The 25,419-nt window shown below is 46.1% G+C and overlaps 1 protein-coding gene across 7 annotated transcripts in view; it reads right to left on the bottom strand.

Moving 5' to 3' along the window:
- The window catches only part of TUT4 (terminal uridylyl transferase 4), a 2,154,442-nt gene that overhangs the window by 1,578,020 nt on the left and 551,003 nt on the right, over positions 1-25,419 (bottom strand). The gene's annotated exons all lie outside the window — the stretch shown is intronic.

The following is a 25,419-nucleotide window of genomic DNA, read 5'->3' as shown; positions in this document are numbered from 1 at the left end:
GCAGAAGATGGACGCAGTCCTTGTGGACGTGGGACTATTGAGGCTAGATGTAGGAACCCTGTCGGATCAGATAGGCAGAGTAGAAACACAGTTACAAGAAAATACAGCCAACACAGTCACACGAACACAGATGTCCGAGCTAGACACCAGGATGTGCATGCTAGAGCACCAAGGGCAGGAGTCAGAAGGAAGAGCAAGGAGGAATAACATAAGAATCCTCGGGCTACCAAAGGGCGAAGAAGGTGGTGACCCAATCACCTATGTTGAAAATGTACTCCTGCGAGAGGTAGACCCAGGGACGCTAACCCAGGGCTTCACGGTGGAAAGAGCACACAGATAACTGGTCTGGGGACCGCTGTAAGGAACTCATGGTGGCGACAGTAAAGACAGACACAAGTGATCCCAGTTCAAGGGTGTTTATTAAACTGTATGCATTGGTAAGAAAAACGCCTGATCTAAACCTAAAGCTACGATGGGAGCAAGCTACGACAATCAAATAATAATAAGGCAGTCTTAGTAGTGTCTTGTCAAATAAACACGGGCCTATACTAAAAAAACTATGGCCAATCCTTACCAAGAAGTTACAAAAAAAGTGTGGGATAATGTTCACCAGAAAGAAAAGAAGTGTTCTCAAAATTATAAGTCAGGATGGTATGGTTGGGTATCCATTCCCCATGTTTCAAGCACGGGACAAGGCGGAACTCCTGAGCACAGCACACTCCGGGCCTCTCCAGCATGGGGCTCCCAATTCCAGTTCAATGATACCAGCAACTTCAGCGGCTAAGTCTCTCTCCTCAAAGTCTCTTTCCTCAGAAGGCCTGCTGATTCAAAACAATAAACAAAAGTTCCTCCGGTGTATTTGCACCTTGGGCGAGGGCTCTTTGCCCCTAGGACTTCCCTCTTCCGGGCTCAGATCCTTCTTTCAAAATGGGCCTCCCTCCGTTGGATTCACTATGGCCTTTCAAATACAGTTTGTAATATTCAAGCTCTTTAATGTCTTTTTAAACTAACACCACTGTGGGCTTGCTCTCATCGACACAATGTTCCTGGGTATATTACTCTTCACCCTAACTCGCAGGTATCCCTCAAGCCGGGTTCACGTTTGCCCTAAATCCAATTTACTCTTCTTTATCTCAATGTGGGATTCACTCTCAGTAGCTTTCCCATTGGAATCCCTCCGTTGGGTTCACATAGTGCTCTTTCACAGTTCATGAGTTGCTGAATTTCATCAGAAAGTGGGGGTTCTATTCTCCTAGCTTTCTTTCGGCATCCCTCTGTCCGGTACACACTTGCCTTATTTCACAGTACACAATCTTAAAAAACGGGGTTCCCTTCACCATGGATCAGCGACTTTTGATGATACAAAAGGATTTGACGGGACCTTTGCATGACCACTCTGACATCTCACGTAGCCCCTTTCTAGGGCCTTCTGGTACTTGCAGTTTTCAACACAAAAGGGGCCAGCAAGAGTACTTCAAATGAGGACTCCTACGGCGCCTGACCACTCTGCCACTGGCCCTTCTCTGGGCTTTCACAAAAGTTTAGATACACACAAGTTCTTTGTTCCTGGTTCCTGCCTTTGTCTAATGTTGCCACTTGCAACCTTGGGCTCAACACATGTCGGTTTGCTATCAGCTTCCTCTGACTCATTGGCTGTGTTGAACCCTTTGGCTGGTCTTGTCTCTAGAGTCAAGGATGGTAAAACGGTAGCAAGCACGCCTCCCTGCCTGTGCTATCAATGCGGTAGGCACCCATGCACCGCTGACATCCGCTTCTCCACACGCCAGCTGTAACTCCCAGTCTTATGATTTCCCTCTCTGAGGATTTGCAGTTCTGAATTGAATAGGGCAAGGGCAGTTCTCCCTTAGTCATCCTTCCATGTCTCGCTGCCTTTCTCCTACGCTTGAACTGATGGTCCGGTATAGCTGTGTCCTTGTGTGTTCGGCCTTGTGCATAGTGTGCTCTCATGCTCTGCCTTTTATCCCTGTGGGGAAAGTAAAGGGTTGTCAGGTGTGCGTGGTTACTGTCAATTGCCTGACTCTGTCTGACCTTTGTGTTGGGACATGTCAGGTGAACAGCTTTTGGGTTAGTCCGTTGTTGGTCACCGTGTGAAAAAGTGTTTTATTTATTTTTTAATTTTTTATTTGTTTGGTTCAAAATATTAAACCTTTCAAAACATATAAAAAGCAGATCATGATTACTTGATTATATAACAGCTTGATCCATATATATAAAATTTTCTTTACATATGCATATTTTGTTGACAAGATAAATAAAATATATCAACGACACAAGATTCATAACATTAAAAAAAACAATCAAAAATATAACATTAAAATACAATTATAATAAAGGAAAGGGACATGGTTTGTTAGACAGATTTGAACAGTGCATTAAGATACTGTACAACTGCGATACGGACTGTGAGTGTCTTATTAGTAAAAAGCCAGTACCACGCTTGTGTTTGATTCATAGGGGGTAAAAACATAGTGACTCTTGAAAAATACTTCTTTCTCAAATCTGTTAAATCCAGACATTCAATTAGACAGTGCTGCAATGTTTCTTTTTATCAGTTTTCGATTTGCTAATACGTCACGTGTATGCCAAAGGTTAAATCTAAATCGTAGATACTCACTGGGCATTTGGGGCGAGGGCCATCTGTAAAGGTTGTCAGCCATCATTCCCAATTTCTTATGGCCAAATAACATTATATCGAAATCTTTTCTGTGAGCATTGGCTGATGGTATTAATCCAGTCCATCTGGTACAATTTTATTTTGGCTCTGCCGGGATTATGTAAGTGTTTCCAGTGGGATGTTGGCATCAGCAAGGATATTTAAAGTGTGTTCTAACCATTTGCTTGGAAATGAATCCTTAGATGTCATTAAATACCGAGCCAACATACCAACTACATTTACAGCTGTTAAGTTGGTTAGGCATTTTCTTAGCAAGGCGCATCTTTTCCATTGAACTTGAGAAAATAATGAAGATAAGCCAACTTCAAATCATATCATTGCTCGAGGTGTACAGTTGGGAAGGCACAGAGTCTTTCTCCAAACTTTCCCCTCGATCGCATCCCAAAAGGCTTGTTGTTGAGGTAATGTCGTCTCCTCTCCGTACGTTAATATGGGAACTACTTTTTGTCTATAAAACATTATGTGGTCATGGGAGAATTTTCCAAATTTATACGATAAAGGTTTTGCCTGATTAGTTAGAGGTTGGAGTTTTTGTTGAGGTTCTACAATACCATTATCCATCCTCATTGAATTAGTAATTGTAACTCTTAGGTATTTGTAGGTTATAACTTTTTCAAGTTTTTCTGAGCCCAAGTGCCAGTGTAAAGATTTGACGGCTGTCTTAAAGTTACGAGCTACCAAAACTTTAGTTTTCGAAATATTTATAATCATGTATTCACAGAAGCATAATTATTCAACTGGTCTAACATATTTTGCAACCCACTCGGCGTTTGTGCTATCAAAATTAAATCGTCACCATATAATAAGTAATTGATGGAATGTGAACCCAATTTAGGGGCATCGCAGATGATATTTTGAAAGGCGCACCTAATATCCAATATGAATAGATTAAAGAGCGTGGATGCCAAGATGCACCCTTGTTTTAATCCTCGATAAGTGTTCTTATCAGAAAGGGGGGAGGGGGAGTTTAGAGTTTCTAAACATCCTTCAGGGTAGGATGGGGAAAAGGAGTTGTAAGGTTTGGGAAACACATGGGAATAACTGTGACATGAACAGGGGGGATTGTGGGAAAGATAGGGTTTCATCAAAACAGATTGGGAGTTCGGGAAATAATAGTCAGACAAACAGGGAGAAGAATTTATTTATTTAATTTATTTTTTTGTACCGTGCCGGAGCCGCAGGCATCAGGGCGCAAAACAAACACACAGAACTCAGCATACAGGCCACAGGACAACAACTCAGGTGAAATTTATCGAAACCGATGTGTCAACTTCTTTTCGGAAGATACTGTAAGAGGGCTTGAGTCTAATTTCTAATGGAAGATTATTCCATGAGGTAGCAACTTTGGTGTAGAAGGCTTTACCCAATGCATTTGTTTTCCTATAACTAGTGGTTTCTAATTGGCCCTGGGCTTGGGATCTGAGGGCACGACCCGGCACATAGGCGACCAACTTCGTTTTGAGATAGGCAGTGGCTTTTCCATGGATGCATCTGTGAGCCAAAGTCAATGATTTAAATTGAATTCTGTCCTCTACGGTTAACCAATGAAGATTTCTCCTGTCTTCGCTGAGATGTTCCATTTTGCTTTTTTCTTTTATTGTCACAGCACGGTATCACATTTTTTGGCATTTCGCAATGTGTCCTTTATTTGCCCCCAACAGGAGTGCGTTTCCGTAGTCGAACCTGGACAAGATGGTCGCTAATGCAAATGTGGTGCGATTTTCCTAACTCAAGTAAGGGCGTATTCTGCGTAGGAGTCTTAAGTAATAGGAGCAGCTCTTATTAAGCTGCATGACATGTGCCTCTTCGCTCAGTGAAGCTTCCATATACATCCCTAGTGTCTTAACCTTATTTACGGCTTTTATTTGGGACTCTTTTATATGTAGAAACTCATATTGATGTCTCAATTTGGCCCTGGCTCGGTTGGTCCCGCAGATCATTAATTCTGTCTTCTTTGCATTTAAGCACAACCAATTGTTGTTCATACAGATTTCAATACGTTTGTAGAGATTCTTATCATTAATACTGTCTAGGGAGTAGTCTCCGCTTAGTTCAATGACCAGCTGGGTATCATCAGCGTAATTGGTGAAAAATACTCTGCCGATACAAAGGTACCTAATATATAGATTGAAAAAGAGCAGCGATAGACTCGCCCTCTTAGCCACTCCACAACTGATGGCCTATTCAAACGAGAAACTAATCCCCCTGTGAGCCTTAGATTTCCTGTCCGAGAGAATGATGTGAGTCAATCAATTGCTTCTTTGGAGCAATTTGCTCCCTTCGCAACCGCCTGTCTGAGTTGGTTATGAGCCAACAAATCAAATGCTGCACTAAGGTCGAGTAATAGGAATATGCCAGATTACCCGTTTTCCACTATACTCAGCATATGGGACTGAAGATCAAGCATTGCCGTTTTGGTACTGCATGCCTGACTATTGACTATGGAGAATCTCATGGGCTTCCACAAAAGCCTGAACTTGGTTAGTGGCAACCATATCCAGTATCTTCAGCATGAAATTACAGTTGATAATTGGTCCAAGGTTGACTGGGAGTGTTCGGGTAGGAAACAGGAAAATAGGGATTCTGGGACTTGTGGTTTCTGAATGCAACAGGGTTTGAGCCTCTAGGGGAAGTACCAGATGTGGAAGGGTTGTTCATACAGGTAAGGGAGATTCTTTGGGTAGAGGGGAGGTAGATGGATAACAACCTAAAAGGTTTCTGGGACTTTGTCATTCTCGCCTTCGCCCCTGGTATGATACAGTCTCTCACCTGGGATATTCCCACCCCCCACCCCAAGCATAACCCCAGGCTCCCCAAACCAGGTGATCCTTCTTCGCTCGTCCGCCACAAGGGGTTGAATCTGAGAGCGCCAGCCCTTCCCTGTCACCTTAATAAGGGATTCCTGAGGTCTACCCGGGAGAATACCCTCAGGTTTCTCACAGCACCCCCAGGGGCCACGCCAAGACCGGTGATAGCAAGAATCGTGAATTACAAGGAGCGAGAACGAATACTGTCCGTCTCAAGAGCAGGGGGGAGGCATAGTACGGGCATCAGCGAAACTCACTATTTATCCAGACTACACAATGTTAGTGCAGAGGCGGAGAGCTATGTTCAACCCTACGAAGAAACGCCAGAGGAAAGCGAACGTAAGATACATGCTAATATACCCAGCAAAACTCAAAGTGACCCATAACGGGAAGTCACACTTTTTCGAGGACACAGAGGCTGCCATTCTTGGACGGACGCTCAGGGAATTGCGCAGCTCCCAAAGAGGAAGAATAGGGCGCCGTGATTACCAGGGACGAGAAAGTGGCATGCCATCGATCCCATGAGGAAATAAGGTAAGAAATGGGATGCTAAATGGGGGAGAAGACACTTGGAGATGGCGCAACCTGTATTGAGGGCACAGGCAGATGCCTGTGCCGGCTGCTGGGCCATCCCGGTGGATGCCCCGTTTTGGATGCCCGTTTTAAGGCATCACGCTGTTGTACGTCTCCACGGTGGGGAGGGAGAGGTGTCGATGAGGCAGTGGAGTCCAAGCACATGCTACGATGTAGGCCTGTGGGGGGGGGGGGTGTTTGTTGGGAAGGAAAGGGAAGCAAACGTTATTCAGGGTGGTTTTGGTTGCACCACCCGTGGAGGGGCTTAGTTGTTTTTATTCTAGTTACCTATATGTTAGGAAGCGGTTTAACAGGCATGGTAGGGCTGAGCGCATAGGCTATAGCATGTTAAGTGGAAGCTGGTTGCTTGAGCGGGTCGGATTGGGGAGATTGACACAGCTGGCGAAGGGAATCACTGGTTGCAAAGATGGGCTGGAGATTACATTGGGCTTGGCAGGTGGCCGATGTGAATCCCAGGGGCCGGACAGAGAGGGGCCTGATGGCTAACGGCTTACACATAGTGTCATGGAATGTTAGGGGCCTAAATAGTTTTGTTAAGAGACAGAGTACAGGCCTACCTGAAAAGGAAGAATGTGCAAGTTGCATTGTTACAAGGAACACATTTAAACTCAGACCGACAGAGTGCGATCAGTAAGCAATGGGGAGGGAAACTGTTTGGCCCCCCCTTCTCAACAAATGCAAGGGGTGTGCTAATATGAATCGGTCCCACGGTCCCCTTTCGCCTGTTGGAGTTTATGCGGGATGATGAGGGCAGAATGGCATTGATGCATGAGTTCATCGAAAACAGGGAGATATGTATTATCAACACATACGCATCCCACAGTGACGCCACATCATTCTTCAAATCCCTCTACTCCAGGGTTGCAGAGTTCCCAGGACGCAACGTGGATATGGGGCCAAGAGGGCAGGGGGGGACTTGAATTTCACGCTTAATCCATTAGAAGACAGGATGGGTAGTAAATACAGATGGCCCTCCCCCCATGCGACAGCCCTGGCCATTACACTAAGAAACCTTGCACTGGTAGATATATGGAGGGGAATCCAAGGAGAAGAAAGAGGATACTCACATTATGCTGCACCTTCTGTGGTTTACACTCAACCTGGATTACTTGTTTACAGGACGGGCTGCCACTGGGGAGATTGCAAAGGGAAGCTACAAGGCCAGGGGTCCTTTCTAATCCTGCTCCACTGATTGCCACATGGACGCGATCCTTCCCTAGGACGCTAATTCTGACATGGCATCTCCGTGTGGAGGCTCCGCAGGATGGCGTATTCAGCGAATACTACACTCGAAAGGCAGAAATAGAACGCCTTCAAGGAGGCCATGAAACGGGGGGAGATGAGGAGGGACCCCTATTTGCTATGCGATAGAAATGTATTACAGAATGTGAACGTCTCGGAAAGTTCGACTATGTAAGATACACAAGATAAACCGGGTAGATTGCTGGTGTGGTTGTGCAACAGGGAGGAAACCAGGGAAATTATATGTGCCATACAGGATGAGGGAAATCTTGTGTGAGATAAATGAAGTGTTCTCCAGATATTATAATAACAATAACAACAATAATAATAATAATAATGAGTCACTGTACTCCGCAAGACTGACATGCAATGAGGGGGAAATCAGGGACGCCCTAGCGGAGACGTCCCACACACAGTGGATGAGATCTTAGGGGTGATACAGTCCCTGCCAGCAAACAAAACCCCTGGGCCAGATGGGTTGGCGGGGGAATTCTACAAAACGTATGCAGCAGTGCTTACATCCAATATGTTAGAAATGTATGAGGAGGCATGGGAAAGGGGCCATTTTCCCCGGAGCATGCGGGAGTCCGTGATTGTTCCAATACCTAAATTGGGCAGGCCCACTTTGGATTGAGGCCCTTAAAGGCCGCTGTCCATGATTAACTAGGACTATAAAATACTTACTGTCGTTCTTGCGAATAGACTAAAGGGGGTATTTGGTCACTGGTACACAGTCTGAACGTAAGGTGACTACACCACTTGATGGATAGCGCCAAAAGACAGGAAACAAACTGTACAGTGGCCTCCTTGGATGCAATTAAAGCGTTTGACTCAGGTGGGATTAGCAGCATGCAATGCTAGAGCAATTTGGGATAGGGGGGTCGGTTCGGCAGATGGGTGGAGCTGCTGTATACACAACCCCAGGTCAGAGTGCGGACCGTAAGACAGATATCCGTGGAATGGGAGCTGCATAGAGATACTAAACGGGGCTGGCTGTTGTCCCAATGATTTCTATTCTAGCCCTTGAACCACTAGCTGTATTTCTGTGTAAAGACTATGAGGAGGCCGGGATATTGGTGGGCGGAGCCAGGCACCTAATTTCAATGTATACAGTTAACATGCTGGTCTATGTACACTCGCCGGCCGAGAATTTACCGCACATACTAGACATAATAGACCAGTTTGGTGAGCTCTCTGGTATCCGTGTGAGCAGAGACAAGTCCTGCCTGTTTCCACTTGCAAACCTTGTGGGGCTGAGCCGAGACAACCTACCTCATTTGCGGCCAATGTGACTACCAGAGACTTTTCGGTATTTGGGGGTCAATATCATGCATGACATGGCCGCAGCCCATTAACATAATACGCAGAAGGCACTAGAGAACGTTTATCGATCAAGGTCTTTTTGTTCGTTTGCCCCTGTCGGTGATGGGCAGGGCAGCCCTGCTTAAGATGGTCGCGTTAGTCTGCCTACTATATCACTTTATTAATATCCCATACCACACTCCCAAAATTTTTTTTGAAGGTTTGGTTTCGAGAGTGCAGACATTCTTATAGGGGAATAGCAGATGTAGGATTGCATTAAACGGCTTGCAGGGAGAATACGATTAGAGCGGAATACGGCTGCCTAACTTTGAGCTGTATTACCTGGTGGGACAGCTACAGTTTGTGACTTGCTCGTTAGCGGACAAGGTCACACTGAACTCATGGCTCCTAAGGCAGTCAATAGGACAATATTAATTGAAGGAGATCCTGTGGGCAGTAGACTGATGTCACAGCAGGATCATGGCTCCTGCAACTAGGTATGACAATATGGCAAAGGGTGTGGAAATTGATAGGTATTGGGAGAGGGGAGTGAGGCAAGAGTGTTTTGCTGTGTTTTTAGGCTAAACACATGGTGTCTGCAGTCTGTTTCCAGTTGCTGCTATCCTGGGAGGCGTGCCTTCATAATCGCAACCTCAGCTCTGAGCGGAGCGAGAGCAGAGTGAGGCGGGACTGTTTTGCCATGTTTGGCGTGTTGCGGCAGGAAGGTTATCATTGACGGTGAGAGGGCGTAGTTGCAGCAATGGATTATTTATGATCGATAATAGCTGTCGATGCTCGACTGGCTCGTGGCTGTGGAGGCTAGTGGGCAGCAAGTTCCTTGCTTAAGAATGGATGACCCAGATGAGTCACCTAGTGATTGCTCGCATAAGTGCGTTACAACAATTGCGCCGAGTGAAGGAAACACCAATGCTTTGTCGACCAGTGGAATCATTAAAGGGGGGTGCGCATAGTGTGATGACTGAAATACCCAACGACTCTGGGAGTAATTTAACGAAAGATATTATTAAGCCATTTGTGTCCCTGCAGCTCTGTGCGCCGGTCCCTTTCGACATAACGGTAGCAGTAACGGCATCTACTGCAGAATTTATTGACTCCAAAAAAGAAAGAGGGGGCTGTACCAATGGTGAAAGATAAAGTTGCAGTGGAGCTATGTGAAGCAGCAGATCTTGCCGGTGATGGATCTAGTAAGAACCAGAGGGTACAGAGAGTACAAAGTCATGTTACACCCCTCCCACAAATGAGGAGTGCATTCCTAAAAACGAATTCAACAAAACAAGTATGAAACCTCTGACCATGGGCTCTGATAATTCATTAAACAGCCATAGATTATTTTACCGAAAAACCGCAGCAGAAGAAAGCCCAAAGAAAATAGTCGCCTTGGCAAAACCGTTTCAGCTATCTAAAAGGAAGTATCGGCAGACGGGATATTAATGAAGAGGACTTGGTGGAGTGCTCTAAACTGGTGGAAGCTTCTATTTCCCAATCACTTGGGGTGTTCTCGCCACCTATGGAGGAGATTAACTCTTCGATAACTTGTTCAGGGTGAAGTGAATGGGACAAAAGGGGAGAAAACCTCAGAGGGCTGGGGTGGGTTCTGTTAGGGAGAATTCTCCGTAAAGGCTAATTTCCCAAACCTAGTGAGTCCCCCAGCTGCTTTGCTGGATTTTTGGGGTTTATTTTTTTCTCTCCTGCTAAGAGTGAGATTCTTTTGCTCCCACTCTTAGACATGATTTGAGGTGTTCCTTTAACTTTCCATGTGTTTTATGGGCTCTTTTACTCCATAGGGTCTCATGTGTTTTTTTGTGATGTGGGTTACACAGCACCCTCTGTGCCGTAACCCAGGGGTGTCGTAGCGACCCCCCAACATAGACTCCATACCCTGGGACTGACTGTCTCCCAGGGCATGTAAAGCCACCATTGGCTTTACTAGTCCCAAATTATGAACAGAAACCAGTACAAACCATCATATTGTGGACGTACTGGTCGGGGCAATTCAATTGCCCCGGGGTCTGTTGTTCGAGGGGGTACGTCTCCGTCCCCCCTGATCGAGTTTTGGCTGGTGGCAGTGGATACTACTTTTTATATTTGACCGCGAATATATCTCTATGGGATTTTCCCATTGTTCGAGGCTACCAACTTTAATTATTTAATTCTTATAGCCTCGAACATACCGCCGGTTTATTTATTTAATATCAATTCACCAGTTGGTATTTTTTGCCAGAACTCTATTCTAAAATGGCTTTTGTGTTCTCTTCTGTGACTCCAACCCAAGTCGAGCCCTTTGTTCAACTTTTTGGCAGGCTTCTCCACAGAAGCCTCCAAAAGTGGTGCCACTCTGTCTGGGTACCACATGGGTGTGGGAGGAGGTTTAGGCACCCTGGACTGAGTTACCTTGGTAACTCAAGTCGCACTCTTGTGTGATTGACCCAAGTGGTGAGCCGGCCGGCTCACCACTTAGCATGTTTGATTGACAGCTAGGCTGAGTGAATGGGGGTGTGCTGCATAAAAGCAGGGCTTTGGGGACTGGAACTTCAGAAGTCGCCACAGGACCTGAGAATCCGACGAGGGAGAAGCTGCGCCGACCTGCTACGACGACACCACCGGTGGAGCCCTGCGGAACCGACTCATCACTTCCCGACGACAGAGAAGATCTCCCTGCTGGAGAGTCTTCTTCCCCTGACTGGTGGGCACAACCAGTTTACCTTCTTTTCCTCGCATCCCAGGACGTCTTGTGGTCGAATTGCCCGTGCCAAGCACCCCGGCAACCGGATAGCCACTTACCACCTGACCGCGAACCAAAGGACCGCTCCTTTTAACTAAGAACTCCGCGGCTGGTTTCTTCCCTGGCAGTGCAACGACTCCTGTCTTCCTCCCCGACGAGATCCTCTCTTCCCCCGGACAAAGCACCGACTTGCATCCGCAGCCAGGAACAACTGCACCCGCTGGAGTATTCTCACCACTTTAAGGTACTGTGTCCGCCAGGCCTCCCTTTTCTAAAGATTGCTACAAGGTAATAATAATCCCTTAACCTTCTGGACTGGGGTGGCTGCCTTGACCATCTACCTGGTCCCTTTCTTTTGGTCTAACTCTTTCTGAACCTTTGAGACTTTTGTGCACTTTTCAACCATGTGACCTTGGACACATTCCGTTCTGATCCTCTTAAAGTGGATCCGGCCTTCTGAACTCTAACTTCACGGTTTGACTCTGCCTTCCTCTCTTGCTGTGTTCTTGTGAAAGTGTTGGGATCTGTTTCAATTTATACTCTGCTTTTCTCTCCCTTTTAAAACGAATTATTAGAGTGCCAGCTGCATTAAGCGCTCACCGCTGTCTGAAAATAAGTGGGGCTTTACTTCAGACTTGTCCAATATTCTTTTAAGGGAGTGTATATCTTTTAGTGACCGTGTTTTTGGACATCTTAATATTAGTGCCCGTTTGTTTTATTAGATGTGGTTTTAAATAAATAATTCTATCTCTTTTACACCAAGCTCTGGTCAGTGTTTGCTTGTTCTACTGTGTTCTTTTGACCTATTGTGAATACTCTGTATACTGCCCAACTCTTCTTGAGGGAAGTCTGACTGCTCAGCCACAGCTACCAAGTGAATGTGTGTGGTACAGACTGCTACCAAGTTGGTTTACTGCCTAACACCTGTAGTCTTAAATCTTTTGCAGTGGTCCCAGAGGGAACTGCACAGGTTTCTGCCTAACATGGATCTCGACAATTCCTTAGAAACTTGACTCGTCCTTTGGGTTCAAGGCCTGCTGCTCCCCCTAAAGATAGGCTCGGAAATATGATTGAAATAAACCCCATTAATAGTGAACCTAATCATGGCAGGGAGGAAGTGGGAGAGCTCCTTTGACAAATTGATGAACTTGTCAACTTACTGAATCTCAGATTCAGGTTCTCCGGAGGTGTCGAATCTGATCCAAAACTTGGCTACCAGAGGATGCTGGTGTAGAGACAGGATGTACAGACCAGCATGAGCAGTCAAGGCTGTTAGAAAACAGAGGAGTCTATTGTGCTGATTAAGGAGAGGACCATGGATATAAGTATGGATGGCATGATGTCACAAGAAGTTTTGGATTATCCGGTGTTTGAAAAACAAGGTCCAAGATTTGACCGTATAAAGTCCAACGCTCAATCAATATGCAGAGTCAACGATAACGGTAAGAAAGTGCAGCTTAGACACAATGGGCCTCATTCCGAGGCCGGCAGTAACCCTATTGGTTACAATGTGCCTCATTCCGTGTCCTTCAGCTGAGAAGTCAGGCACTGGTATATGTGTAAATCCCCATTCCCATATAGAGTCCTAAGGGACTCTGTGGGAGTGGGGACACGGGAGCACCGACACCGTTTCTAACTGTGCCGGTGCTCCAGTGAAAAGTCTGCCTACCGTGACAGCTTCGCCCCGCAGGGTCAGAGCTGTTGGGCACAACGGCCCCGGCCGGCAGACTTGTAGTTTGCCGGTCTGGAAACAAGGGTGCCGGTGAGCATACTGGCACCCTTGTTTCAGGAGCGGCAAACTTATGAAAAGGCCCAATACGTTCTATTTGTCCTGGCAAGAACTGGGGTCTCCAAGAGGGGATAGTCACCTCCTGAAAGGGGGATCGAGTGAGGGGTCCATTCGCAAAGAAAAAGGAGTTGATCAGCCAGGAAAACAAACAATCGGAACTAAAATGACTACAATTGATTCATCCTCTCCTCCATTTATGACCATGGAGGACCGGTGAAAAAGTTTGAAGCACAACCTCCTTAACAGAACGTAGGACAAGGTAGAGAGATTGCCAAAAAAAAGGGGGCATAGTAGGTCATTCCCGGTTCCACCGTCAGCTGAGCCAATTAGGTTACAACTGGAGAGGACATAGTGTCTCAATTATGGCCTAACACTAAATAGAGAAAATATATTAAGGCCATTTCATCACATCCCAAATCTCCAGGCAATTTCATCCAAGGATATAAATAAAATGGAATTTTTTATGATCAGCAGTTGGACAGAGTGGCCATTCACCTCACATCCAACCTGGTTAAACAGATTCTACTAACAGAGGTTGCGTCGCTATTACGCCTTGGTTTTGACCAAGCAGAACTATTGGATCCACAGGTCCTTATTGATTTTGATCACATTTTGGGGCGACCAAGTGTCGAGAGACCTTATCACCAGTTCATGATGCCCCCAGAAAATGTGCTGTAAAATCGGATAATCAATTTTCATCAAGTAGAAGAGTTGCAACTAATTTGAGGCTAAGAGAACAGCAGGATACTCAAAACTGGGATTGGTTGCTGAAAACCCTGAACTGTGTCACTCAAAAAGCGTAACTACCTCGACTCGAAGATCAAAAACGCTTCATTATTGGATCTTGGAATACAAGAGGACATTCCCACTTGTTTGACAGTGGGGACCTTAAATTTGATTCTGTTGATCTGATCTGCTTGCAAGAGACCTGGTTAAGCAATAAATCAGTAATGGATGGCTTCAGGGTATACCTGAATCCTCTGTGAAGGGTTTAAAGGGGAGGCCAATGTCGGGTCTATTAATTGCCATTTAAAACGGCTGCGGATTGCCCGTGTGTGAATTGATCAACCCTACCCCTTATATTCAAATGTTGGTATTAGAGGTGGAAGGGGGCTATTTGGGCGGTCATAGATGGTTGTTGTAGTTTAACCTGTATTAGTGCTCGCTCAAGCGTGGAAGGGTTTAAATCCTTTCTACCATTGATTATAAATCTGGTGGACAGAGCGTTTGAGAAATGGGTGGATCCTGCTATAATGATTTGTGGCGATTTAAACATAAATTGCTTCATGAGGCTAAGGGAAGAATTCACCATGATTAAGGTTCCCTCTTCTAGTGCCGAAAGACAAGGCCAGATTGGTGTAATGAAATGACCAATAGGAACATCCATATGTTGAATGGGTACCTCTGGGGGGACATACCAACTTGATCCACCTGGAAGTGGGGAGAGGAAAAAAGCATTTTGGATTATTTTTTAGTTTCGGTTATATTTGTGCCAAATGCTCGAGCCTTGAGATAATAAGCATGACTCAGAGCGATCCCAAAATTGTGAAGCTCATTTATAATGAATTGAAGTGCAAACCCGTTGAAACGTATCATACCCAGGTCAAATTAACAAATAGAAACAGATTGTACATTAATGCAGCTAGAATTGCAGACTTAAAGAGAGTCTTAAAATCTGTACCTGGCCACTCTGTAGACTGACCCTAGCAAGTTAGATTACACCAGGCACCTGATAAACATCAAGCTGAACATTAGAGGAGGCGGCAACTGAAAAACCACCCATTTGCATGCATATGATCGAGAGTTAAAGATAACAAAAGGGAAATTAAAAGCTGATCTAAAGAAACTCAAAAAAAGAAGGAGTTGGGATGAGTGAGATTCTAGCTAAATCAAATTAAACTATCGGAATTGGGCCGTAAACATCTAATGATGCAGCAAGGGGCTGAATTGAATTGGAAGGGAAAAGGACGGGTGGAATGTGGGAGCTTATAAACTCCATGTTTTCAGATAGAACAGCACAAACAATTAACGCTGTTTCTGCAAAAGCACCGATGGATCATTTTTCAAAGTTATTCTCCGCAGTAGAGGTGGGATATTAAGAGGGAGCAAAAGCCAGTACAGGGTATTTGTCTTTTTCAAGCGTGTTAGAAGACATTGTTGAATTGATAAAAAAATTCTAGTAATTCTAGAGCACCCGGCCCCGATGGGATCACAAATGTGACGCTTAAAGAATACCCGGTGGCGTGGGCTCAGTTCTGTGTAAACTGTTTTAATGTATAGGAAACACAGGGACAGTGCCCAAGTCTTGGAAGACCTCGGTGGTGGTACCTATAGTTTAAAAAGTTCATAGCTCCGACCTGAGCAATTACAGGCCGATAGCTCTTTTGGACACCATAGGAAAGATCTATGCAGGTATTGTGTTGAGAGAACCAACAAAGTGGTCAAACAAATCAGGCGACTGGGACCCCCGACAGTCAGGCTTCATAAAGGGTATTGGCCGCTCATTAAAAGCTATGGCAGAAATTAGAAGCTTGGGATTGTCCAACTGATATTTTAGAGGGCATTAGGGCCCTGTACAAATACATCATATAGGGTAAGACTTGATCTGGGAGGGGGGGTGGGTCCCTCACAGTTGCTCAGTTGCTATTGTAACCAACAAGGGATTAAAGCAGGATTTCCCATTGGCACCGGCTATTTTTAATTTTTGGTATCTCAGATGTGGGTGAAACTTTAAAAGAGGGACGCTGCTTCCCACCAAATATAGATGGCACTCGTTTGGATGGGCTACTATACGCTGACGATTTGGTCTTAATAGACCAAACCCCAGTGGGCCTGCAACGGCAGTTGAATGCCTTGTAGGGGTATGTAGCAGAAAATGGCCTTACAATAAACGCTTCTAAAATAGTGGTTACTTTTCAACAACCACTGGGAAGGTATAGTCTAGGCAGCAATGGTACTTGGGAAAGGAAATTCTGCTGAAAACAAATGCTTATGTCTACCTAGGGATGTACTTGGGTGAGGGCATTACGGATGAAGATCTTGTGTTCAAATGTAAGAAATCTGGCCTCTCAGGGTAGTATTATCCTGGAGGGATATGGTACATTTTCTTTAATCCCAGTCTTATCCTTCTATCGGTTAAATGTGTTCCCGATTCTTACTTACGGAGCTGAAGCTTTTTTTGAACATCCAGCTGGTGTTTGGGCAATGCTAGAAGGTTTATTCTGGCGAAGAATTTTATCACTCCTTAATTGCGTCCCAATTCAGGTGATAAGAACAGCGTTGGGGACAATATCCATGTATGCTATGGTAGTATGGAAATCTTTAATGCTAAACAGGAAATGTATGGCGTCTGACCCAGTGAGAGGGTTCGGCATCATATAGGGGGCTCTATTGAGAGGCTCGGATCAAACACTAAATGAATGGTGGTTTATCTGCATAAAGTTTTTAAACTATCTAAATGTTTCTTAAGAGACACCTGAGGCAAACCCCATTTCTGTGAAGAAACTGTTGTCAAAGTACTGGATCGAGTCTCAGGATCAAAGGCAATCCTACATACTGTATAGGCAACTGAATCCTGAGCCTCTGAGGTATAACTGTCTGCCACAGTATTTAGTTTAATTCCCTGACAGTAAATACTGATTGAAATACACGCAATTTAGATTAAATATTTACCCCACTAAAGAGATTCACAACACTCGCAGTAAGGAAAAAAACCTACACCAGTTGTGCAGGTTGTGTAAACTGGGGTCTGAGAATCTAAAGCACCCGGTATTGTTTTGCAAATCACTGACATCTGTGAGAACAAAGTTTTTGGCAAAATGTATTAGTAATGGGAGCTTGAGATGTGCAGAAGAATGGTGGACTGACCTAAATCAGGGAGAACGTTTAACTCCAATATTAGCATTGGTAGCATTTTTGGAGGAGATATTCTTTTACGCCTGGAGGGGCCTATTTAGGATTAGAATTGAACTTCCGTGAGTTTTACTGAAGCAATTGAAGAAGAGAGGTTGTAAAGTGGGACAGTGAGTTCTATATTACAATGTAATGAAACAAAATGAAATGAATTGTAATTATTATTGCCCTAAGCTTTCTACTTTTGATTTTAGTTTTTTTTATTCTTAAACTTCTATCCTATGCCACAATTTTATTTTATTATTTTTGGATGTTTCTATGAGTAGTTTGTTTTTTTTATTTCTTTTCAAATATGTTGTGGTTATGTGTACTGCTTTATTTACTATAATGAACTGATTTGTATGTGTAAGAATTGGTAAAAGGTTTTAATTGGTAACAAAAATACCAAATAAAAAAAAATAATAACAGGGACTGGGAACCCATATTCGTTGGTGTGCTCTGCAGGAACAAGAACCTGCGTTACAAATAAGGAGGAATTGGGAGACACGCGGCATAGCCACAATAGGGGACTTGCAGATGGATTGGACACTGGCTGAGTTTGGAACGTTGATCGAGCACACCGGCATACATAGGGGACAATTCTTGATGCATAAGACTCTGGTCAAAACCACCCAAAAGAGGTGGGCACACTTCCAAGAGGCTATAGATGGAGATCAAGTGCTAGACACCATGTATGACATATCTGAGGAGGGTCATATGGTCTCCGGATTATATGAATTATTGCTGTCTACACGCAGGACACTGGGACATGAAGTGCGCGAGAGATCGGAGGTGAATGTCGGATGAACGCTCACAGATGCGGAGTGGCTGTAGGCATTGGCATACACCAAGCAAGTGTCTAGAAATTCCACATTTAAGCGTATCCAGCTGTATGTGTTGCAAAGAACTAATTTGACCCCCACATGATTTTGAAATGTAAGGGGGCGGAGCCTTGAATTTCCATAGATGTGGACATGAGACTGCTGATTTATTTCACATGTTCTGATCCTGCTCAGTCATCAGCAGGTTCTGGCAGAGGGTGGCAAACATTGTTGCTAATGGAGGCATAATGATGCAGACCTCATCCCCTGTAGCATGCTTGTTAGGCATATACACCAGGAGCGGAAAGCATGTGAAACATCACTCGTATGAAAGATCTTACTTGTATACAAGCCAAGCAAAGGATAGCGATGGCCTGGAAGGCACCAGAGGGGCCTAGAATAGAGGCATGGCGGGCAGACTTGGGAAAGTGGACTTAAGCAGAATCTGCAGCATGGCACAAGGTAGCACAGAGTGGGTCAGCAGAAGGGGGTGCGGATGTGAATGATTGGGATGCACTGGTACAGGCAATGTCCCCCTGCCCCCATCGTATGCGCGCCCCCCATAGACTGGTGGTTGTAACCTTGTGTAAGAGTAGAAGTTTGAATAGACTGCTGGCATGGCGGAGACGTGAAAATGAACTCCTGGGGCTGATTGGACAAGTAACTCCTGCCCAAGTGCCTGAGGGGAGGCTCAGAGACTAGCTAACATTAGCATCCACGAGAAAACAGGACGACTGTGCACTACTGGCAGTTAATGATATGTGGCCAGAGAGATTAAGGACACAGCATGGGACCTGGGGGGAGCAGGCTAGTGACTAAGGGAAAGGGGGAACTGGTGCAGCAGTGTAATGTATGAGAGAAAAATGACCATCGTCCTATCGATTGCAACTGATTTTTCAGTTTTTGTCTTTTCTCCTCTGTTTGTGATGTAGTTGTGTTGTGCCTACTAAATGTCAATAAGGTATAACACCAAAAAGGGGGCGTGGCCAAGAGGGCCATGTGAAGAGACATGTGCTGAGGGAGCTCCTCTAATCCGGCATTGATCCTGTGGCAGAAGTGCATTGATAAATGCTTGTGTTGCCTAAAATCCCATGGGTGGGTCTATGAATGGTGCGGCCGTGCCCTCTGAAGTTTGCTGACATAGAAGTGGAGCAGCGACGAAGATAATCACGAAAGAAAGAACTGTGAGTCGGACGGACAGAGGGAGCAAGATGGCCGCCCGACATCGCGGACAAAGGAATCGGCTGATTACGGTGTGAAGAGGCTGTAGCGAACCAGAGGGTTGTGGCGGTGCCCCTGATGAGAGCCCATGTGTTCGACATGGTTTGAACACTTGCAGCGTGACGGAATGTTTCTGCCTGCCCTGCGGCACTCCTGCTGCATACGCCGATCAGAGATGCCCGAAAATATGCATATGCACTCTGGTGGCGGTCGGAGCATGGGAGGCTTGTCAAGACTTTCTGTGATCTGAACGGGCCAAGTGAAATAAGAGTTGTGTAATGCTGGAGGCAGGACCGGCCCTGTGACGGTGGAAAACAAATGGTGGACGCCCGCAGACAAAGGCGGACATTGTAATGAAGGGCTGCGAGTGAGCAATGAAGGCGGTGCTGCACAAGTGAGACGGGCAAACCAAGTCGCAAACCGCAACAGTAACCACAGTGGGGAACAGTTGTACTCCGGCTTCCTTTAGAGCTATGTGTACTGTAGTGACTTGGCATTACGCGACGAGGCAGTGTTACATTGTTGCGTGCGTCAGATAAGATCCCGGCAGAGTGAAGCCGACAAAGGATTCTTTACAGCGTATCGGAGGACACTGTATTAGACAGCCCTGACATACGATCCGACTCCATACCATCGCGGATAAGGAGGGCATGGGATTCCGACACGAACAAAGGAAGTGTTCGAGCCAATGCTGGCTGATGAAGTAGACAAACACGCACAACAGGAGCTCCCTGGACCACGGGGGTAAGGGATCACCTGTACACAGGCAGTGTGCTATTGTGAGCTGCGCCATAATAACATCTGGGACAGTGTCCCATGATTTGGGGCAGTGCTGCGCATAGTTACTGGCACGGACTACGGCAGTATGAAACTGCGTGATTGAACTGGTGCAGGTCAATTGGAAGGCACGCAAAATGGTGCCGGGGTAATCCTAAACATAACTGGGGTACTTCAGGGGGTACAATTGCCTCGATGATGCGTGGGTCTTGTTCGTGATCCGGATGAGTGTGGAAAGATACCCCCGTGAGGGACTTGTCTACCTACGTGGGAGAGCACAATCCATTGCAGCACGCTGGGAATAGGCTTGGGACGCTGATGTGGGGATCGCCTCAAGTGCGGATGATAGCAGCGGGCCACCCATCTGGGACTGTGCAAACAACAGTGAGTCCTCGCTGCATTTAGGGTAAAGGCGATGGTGGATGCTAGACATTGTAGACTATAAGTGAAAGTGGGCGTGTCAGCGACTCTAGCGGAAGGAAACTACAGATACATTGCACACTGGTGTGTATGGTGGCCGAGAGAGCGTGGCACGGAGGAGGCTAGTGGTGTTCTTGAGGTTGTGGCCCCTCATGCGGAGGTAGGGAATAGGATGTTGGAACGGAGAGTATGCCCTTCTCCCCCTGATTGCGGAATAACAGAGGTGGGTGGACCCACAACACATAACTATTGCGCCATGTCTAATAAGCCGCCACGACAAAAGGTGAAGCAACCTACGCTAGACGAATTTGGCTAGACGAAGGTGGCACAGCTGCTGTGGGTCCATATCAGGAGGTTCTGGCTGCAATAGCGGACTTAAAAGCAGATTTGAAAGCGGACTGGGAGGCCAAGCTCGAATTAGTTGTGGCTGAATTGAAAACTGTGTTGGACCTTAAAGTCGGTGAAGTGCAGGAGGAAGTGAACCTACTCCGGCAGGATGTGAGGTCCCTGTCAGAGCGCACAGAGAGCCTTGAGAAGGAGGGGAGCTTCAACACAGCGGACTGTGCCGCACATGGGGGAGTTTGGGGTGTATATAGTTTATGGGAACTTGAGTTTACACGCAAGCCTACAAGGGGAAGTTATAGTATTGTATCTGTGTTGCAAAGGCGGATGGGGCGGGCCAAGAAGGAGGGAGGTGGGTATCAATGAGCAATGGGAGAGCTTAAAATAGTGACGTGGAATGTCAGGGGACTCAATAGCTACTTAAAGAGGAACAAGGTTATGCTGTATTTGAAAAGACAGAAGATAGATATTGCATTGTTGCAAGAAACGCACTTGACACGGGAAAAACTGGAACTGGTGAGGAGAAAGTGGAAAGGTACCGTAGTGGGGTCTCCGTATTCAGCATATGCTAGGGGTGTGCTGGTCTGGGTGGCGCTGCATGTCCCGTTCCAACTGATACAGGAAAAGGTGGGTACTGAGGGGCGTTTGGTCATAGTGAGAGGGGTGGTGGAGAATAAAGAGGTGTGCATAGTAAACACGTACGCCCCTAACCAAAACACAGCGGAGTACTTCCGGACCATGTGCACCAGCCTGAGCTGGTGCGTGGGTGGCGCGGTGAACTGGGGAGGGGATTTTAATTGTGTGCTGAACCCCGCAGTAGACAGGTCGGATGACAAGATGGTCAGGCCGGCCCCAGTAGCTAGGGCACTGCAATCGTTGTTAGACGACTTTGGATTGGTAGATGTGTGGAGAACTAAACACCCTAATGAGAGGCAGTATTCACACTATTCGGCCCCACAACAGTTGCACACCAGACTTGATTATGTTTTTGCCACGTCGGATGTGGTGATTGAGATCACTAATGTAGAATATAAGGCGAGGGTCCTGTCGGATCACTCGCCCCTGATCGTGGGATGGCAATACTGCAGCCCTAGGGCACGGATCCCGACGTGGCGCCTCCATGCGGAGGCGCTTAAAGACCTGGCTTTTCGGGAGGATGTGAGAGACGAAATCATCAGTTATTTTGAGGTGAATACAGGCAGCGTTGACTCGGCAGGGACATTGTGGGAGGCCTTCAAGGTGGTAATACGGGTTGTGGCCATTGCTAAATCTAAAGGCTTGCAGGATGGGGTTCTGGCCGATCTACAAAAAGTGGAAGGAGAATTAGAGAGAGAACTAAAAAGTGAATGTATAGACACCAAGCTGGTGCTTTCGCTACAGCAACAGTGTATGGAACTCTGGGAAAGGCTTTGTAACCTTAATTACAGAAAGTACGTTGAGAGACAACATGCGGGGGGAGACAAAACGGGCCGACTTTTGGCGTGGCTATATAAAAGTGAGACCCCAAAGCCCCCAATTAGGACAATCACCAGAGAAGATGGGGAGGTGACAGATACCCAAGAGGGAGTCAACAGGGAATTTGCGGATTACTATAGAAAATTATATGAAGATAGAGGGGGAGACAGCCGGGAGGAAATGCTGGAAACTCTGCAAGACATTGAATTACCCAAGATAAGTATAGAGCAAAGAGAGGAACTAGATGCCCCGTTTACGTTGGAGGAGCTGGAAGAGGTTGTTAGACAACTACCTACTAGTAAGACCCTGGGAACAGATGGACTACCTAGTGAATTTTATAAAGCATATGGGGTGGAAGTGCTCCCCCCGATGTTGGAAATGCTCAACGAGGCATTTGAGGTGGGACGGTTGCCGGAGTAGCTCAGAGAGGCGGTCATAATACCACTCCCTAAACCAAATAAACCTGGGCATAGCTGCGGATCGTATAGGCCGTTGTCGATGCTGAACCAGGACAGCAAGATATTAACGGCTGTCCTGGCGAACAGACTGCGGAAGGTAATTGGCAAACTGATACACCCAGACCAAACGGGCTATGTTCCAGACTGGAATATTACTCACAACCACAGACGTCTCCATCGGGTGATTGAATGGGGCTGCGACAATGAAGGAGAGATGGCTATCGTGTCCTTGGACGCAGTGAAAGCATTCGACTCGGTTAGATGGGCGTGGCTGCTGACGGCTCTGGGGGAGTATGGAATGGGACCGGGATACATTAAGTGGGCGGAGATGCTGTATAGTGCGCCATTAGCCAGGGTACGAACAGGAAGAGTAATATCTGAGAGATGGCAAATTAGCAGGGGCACCAGACAAGGGTGCCCCTGGTCCCCGATGTTATACATTCTAGCTCTGGAGCCTCTGGCACTACACATGAGGCAGCAATACGATGAGATAGGTATCGAGGTCGGAGGGGAACGGCACCTGATATCCCTGTATGCAGATGATTTGTTATTGTATTTGAGATACCCGGAAGAAAACCTTCAGTATATTCTGGAGGTGATGGAAAGGTATGCGAGGTTGTCCGGTATAGCGGTGAATCCCAAAAAAACTAGCATGTTCCCGCTGGGCAGTTAATAAAGGGATCCCTGTGGAAAGGTTGCCGGTGTTGCAGGTGCCGTGGACTGTGGTCTCTTTCCGCTACCTTGGCATAGATGTGTGTCATACGGCGGAGGAGGAACATAGGGATAATACTGAGAGGGCAGTTGAGAAAATCCGCAAATGTATGAGATTTTGGGAGAAGTTGCCCTTAGCAATGATGGGGCGGGGAGCGATGCTTAAGATGGTAGTCCTACCTAGGCTCTTGCATTTCTTTAGCAACATCCCGTATATGATTCCTAAGAGGTGTTTTGTCCAATTGAATGGTGTGTGTAGGGACTTTCTGTGGCATGGCACTCGGAATAGAATAGCGCTCTGGAAATTGCAGAACTTTCACGAAAAAGGGGGGGGGTCAAGTTACCTAATTTTGAGGCTTACTACATAGCAAGTCAATTACAGTTTGTGGCCAAATGGCTCGCTGATTAAGAGACCCCAGAATTTAGATTGTTCGGGCATGATTGTGCCCTGTATTACTTGAAAGAAATTATTTGGTTGCCTGAGTCAGAAATAAAGGAGTACCCGGGGATGATGAGGCTTGGGTGGAAAATGTGGCGACGAGGATGTGTAACAATGGGGGATCCGCTCCCGTGTTCCCCGCAGGTACCTCTAGTTGCTTTGGCGGGAGGAGATGAGCAACTGAGGGCGATTATTAGAACCTATTGGGAGTCGGTGGGACTGGTAACGCTGGGTGATATATGGCAGGAGGGGACTATCAGTGAATTTGAAGGTCTTGGAGAGGAGGTGGGATTACATGGGGGCCAATATGTAACATACCATAGGTTGGTGCGGAAGATTAGGATAATGTGGCCTGAGACGGTGCTGGCGGAGGAACCAGACGCCGTAGTGGGGATGATATATGATACAACTGAGGGGGGACATGAGATCTCTAGATTGTATGAGATGGTAATGACTAAGGTTGGGAAAGAATTGACACATTTGAGATTAGACTGGGAAACAGAAGTGGGAGCCCAAATGGAGGATGGGATGTGGGAGCGGGCTTTGGGATACCCTAAGAAAGTATCTAGGAATGCTAGATTGCAGCAGATACAGCTGTATGTAACGCATAGGGCGTATATGACCCCGTTGAGGATATCTAAATTCCGGAATGCCGGGAGACAGGCATGCCCTAAGTGCGATGAGGAGAATGCTGATATGACACATATGTTTTGGGCGTGCCCAGTGATCGAGTGTTTCTGGAGAGAAGTCGCACAAAAGCTAGTAGTGAAAGGGGTCACGCTTGCCGTTGACATGGCCTGGGCCTGCCTGTTGGGAGGGTTTCCTAGGCCACGAAAGCTGAAGCATGTGGGGAAATTGAAAGACTTGGCGTATGTGCTTGCAAAACGCAGGATAGCCATGGGTTGGAAAAAGTGTCATAAACCACAGGTGGAGGTATGGTGGAAAGAATTACAGAAATGGGCGGAGGCTGAAACGGTGGTGTGGCAAGAGGCAAGTTGCATGTCTTGGGAGGAAGAAGTGGGTTCCCTGATGGCATGGAAAACATTAATATATGGCTTATTCGGGACAATGACAGAATCAGGGGAATCTGAGGAAAAGGACGCCCAGCTATGTGCGGCAGATACTGGATGTGAAGGACAAACAGGCTCGTGAAGGGGGGTGGGAACAGGGGTGCAGTGAACAAAGACCAATTGATGTTAATGTAATGATTGTGGATTGCACTGCGTGTTTTGTTTGTATTGTTGGTTGTGTTGAAAAACTATTAAAAAAAATTTAACAAAAAAAATTTAACAAAAAAGGTATAACACCAAAAAAAGTAATTTGTCTCCTCACCCCCACGGGTCCGGATCCCGAGAAAATATATTTTGCTGGCCAGTACTCTGGGCCCATGGCTGGCTCTCAAACATTAAAGAATTGTCTTATTTATTAGAGTTATAGCAATTTCAATCTCCATTCTATATGTCTCAGAACGTTGCCTTTTAGTCCCTAAAACCATATGCTCAAGAGCAAATGAGATGAGACATTTTCGTTAAAATAGCCCCCAATTGCGAAATCAATTCTCACATGTGTTTATCAAGATATTCATGAGAAGTCTGACAAAAAACGATTTGAGATGACGGGGTATAAAAAATGACAACATGAAAAATAGCATGGTGAAGAGAGTTGGTTTAGTTAGACACTATTTCTTGTAAATAAACTGTTTTCCAATGTTT

This window comes from Ambystoma mexicanum, chromosome 1q (genome assembly GCF_040938575.1).
Source record: "Ambystoma mexicanum isolate Mex_15411 chromosome 1q, UKY_AmexF1_1, whole genome shotgun sequence".
In the NCBI taxonomy this organism is placed as follows: domain Eukaryota; kingdom Metazoa; phylum Chordata; class Amphibia; order Caudata; family Ambystomatidae; genus Ambystoma; species Ambystoma mexicanum.
Note: the sequence above shows the minus strand (reverse complement) of the source record. Positions and strands in the feature narration are given on the sequence as shown.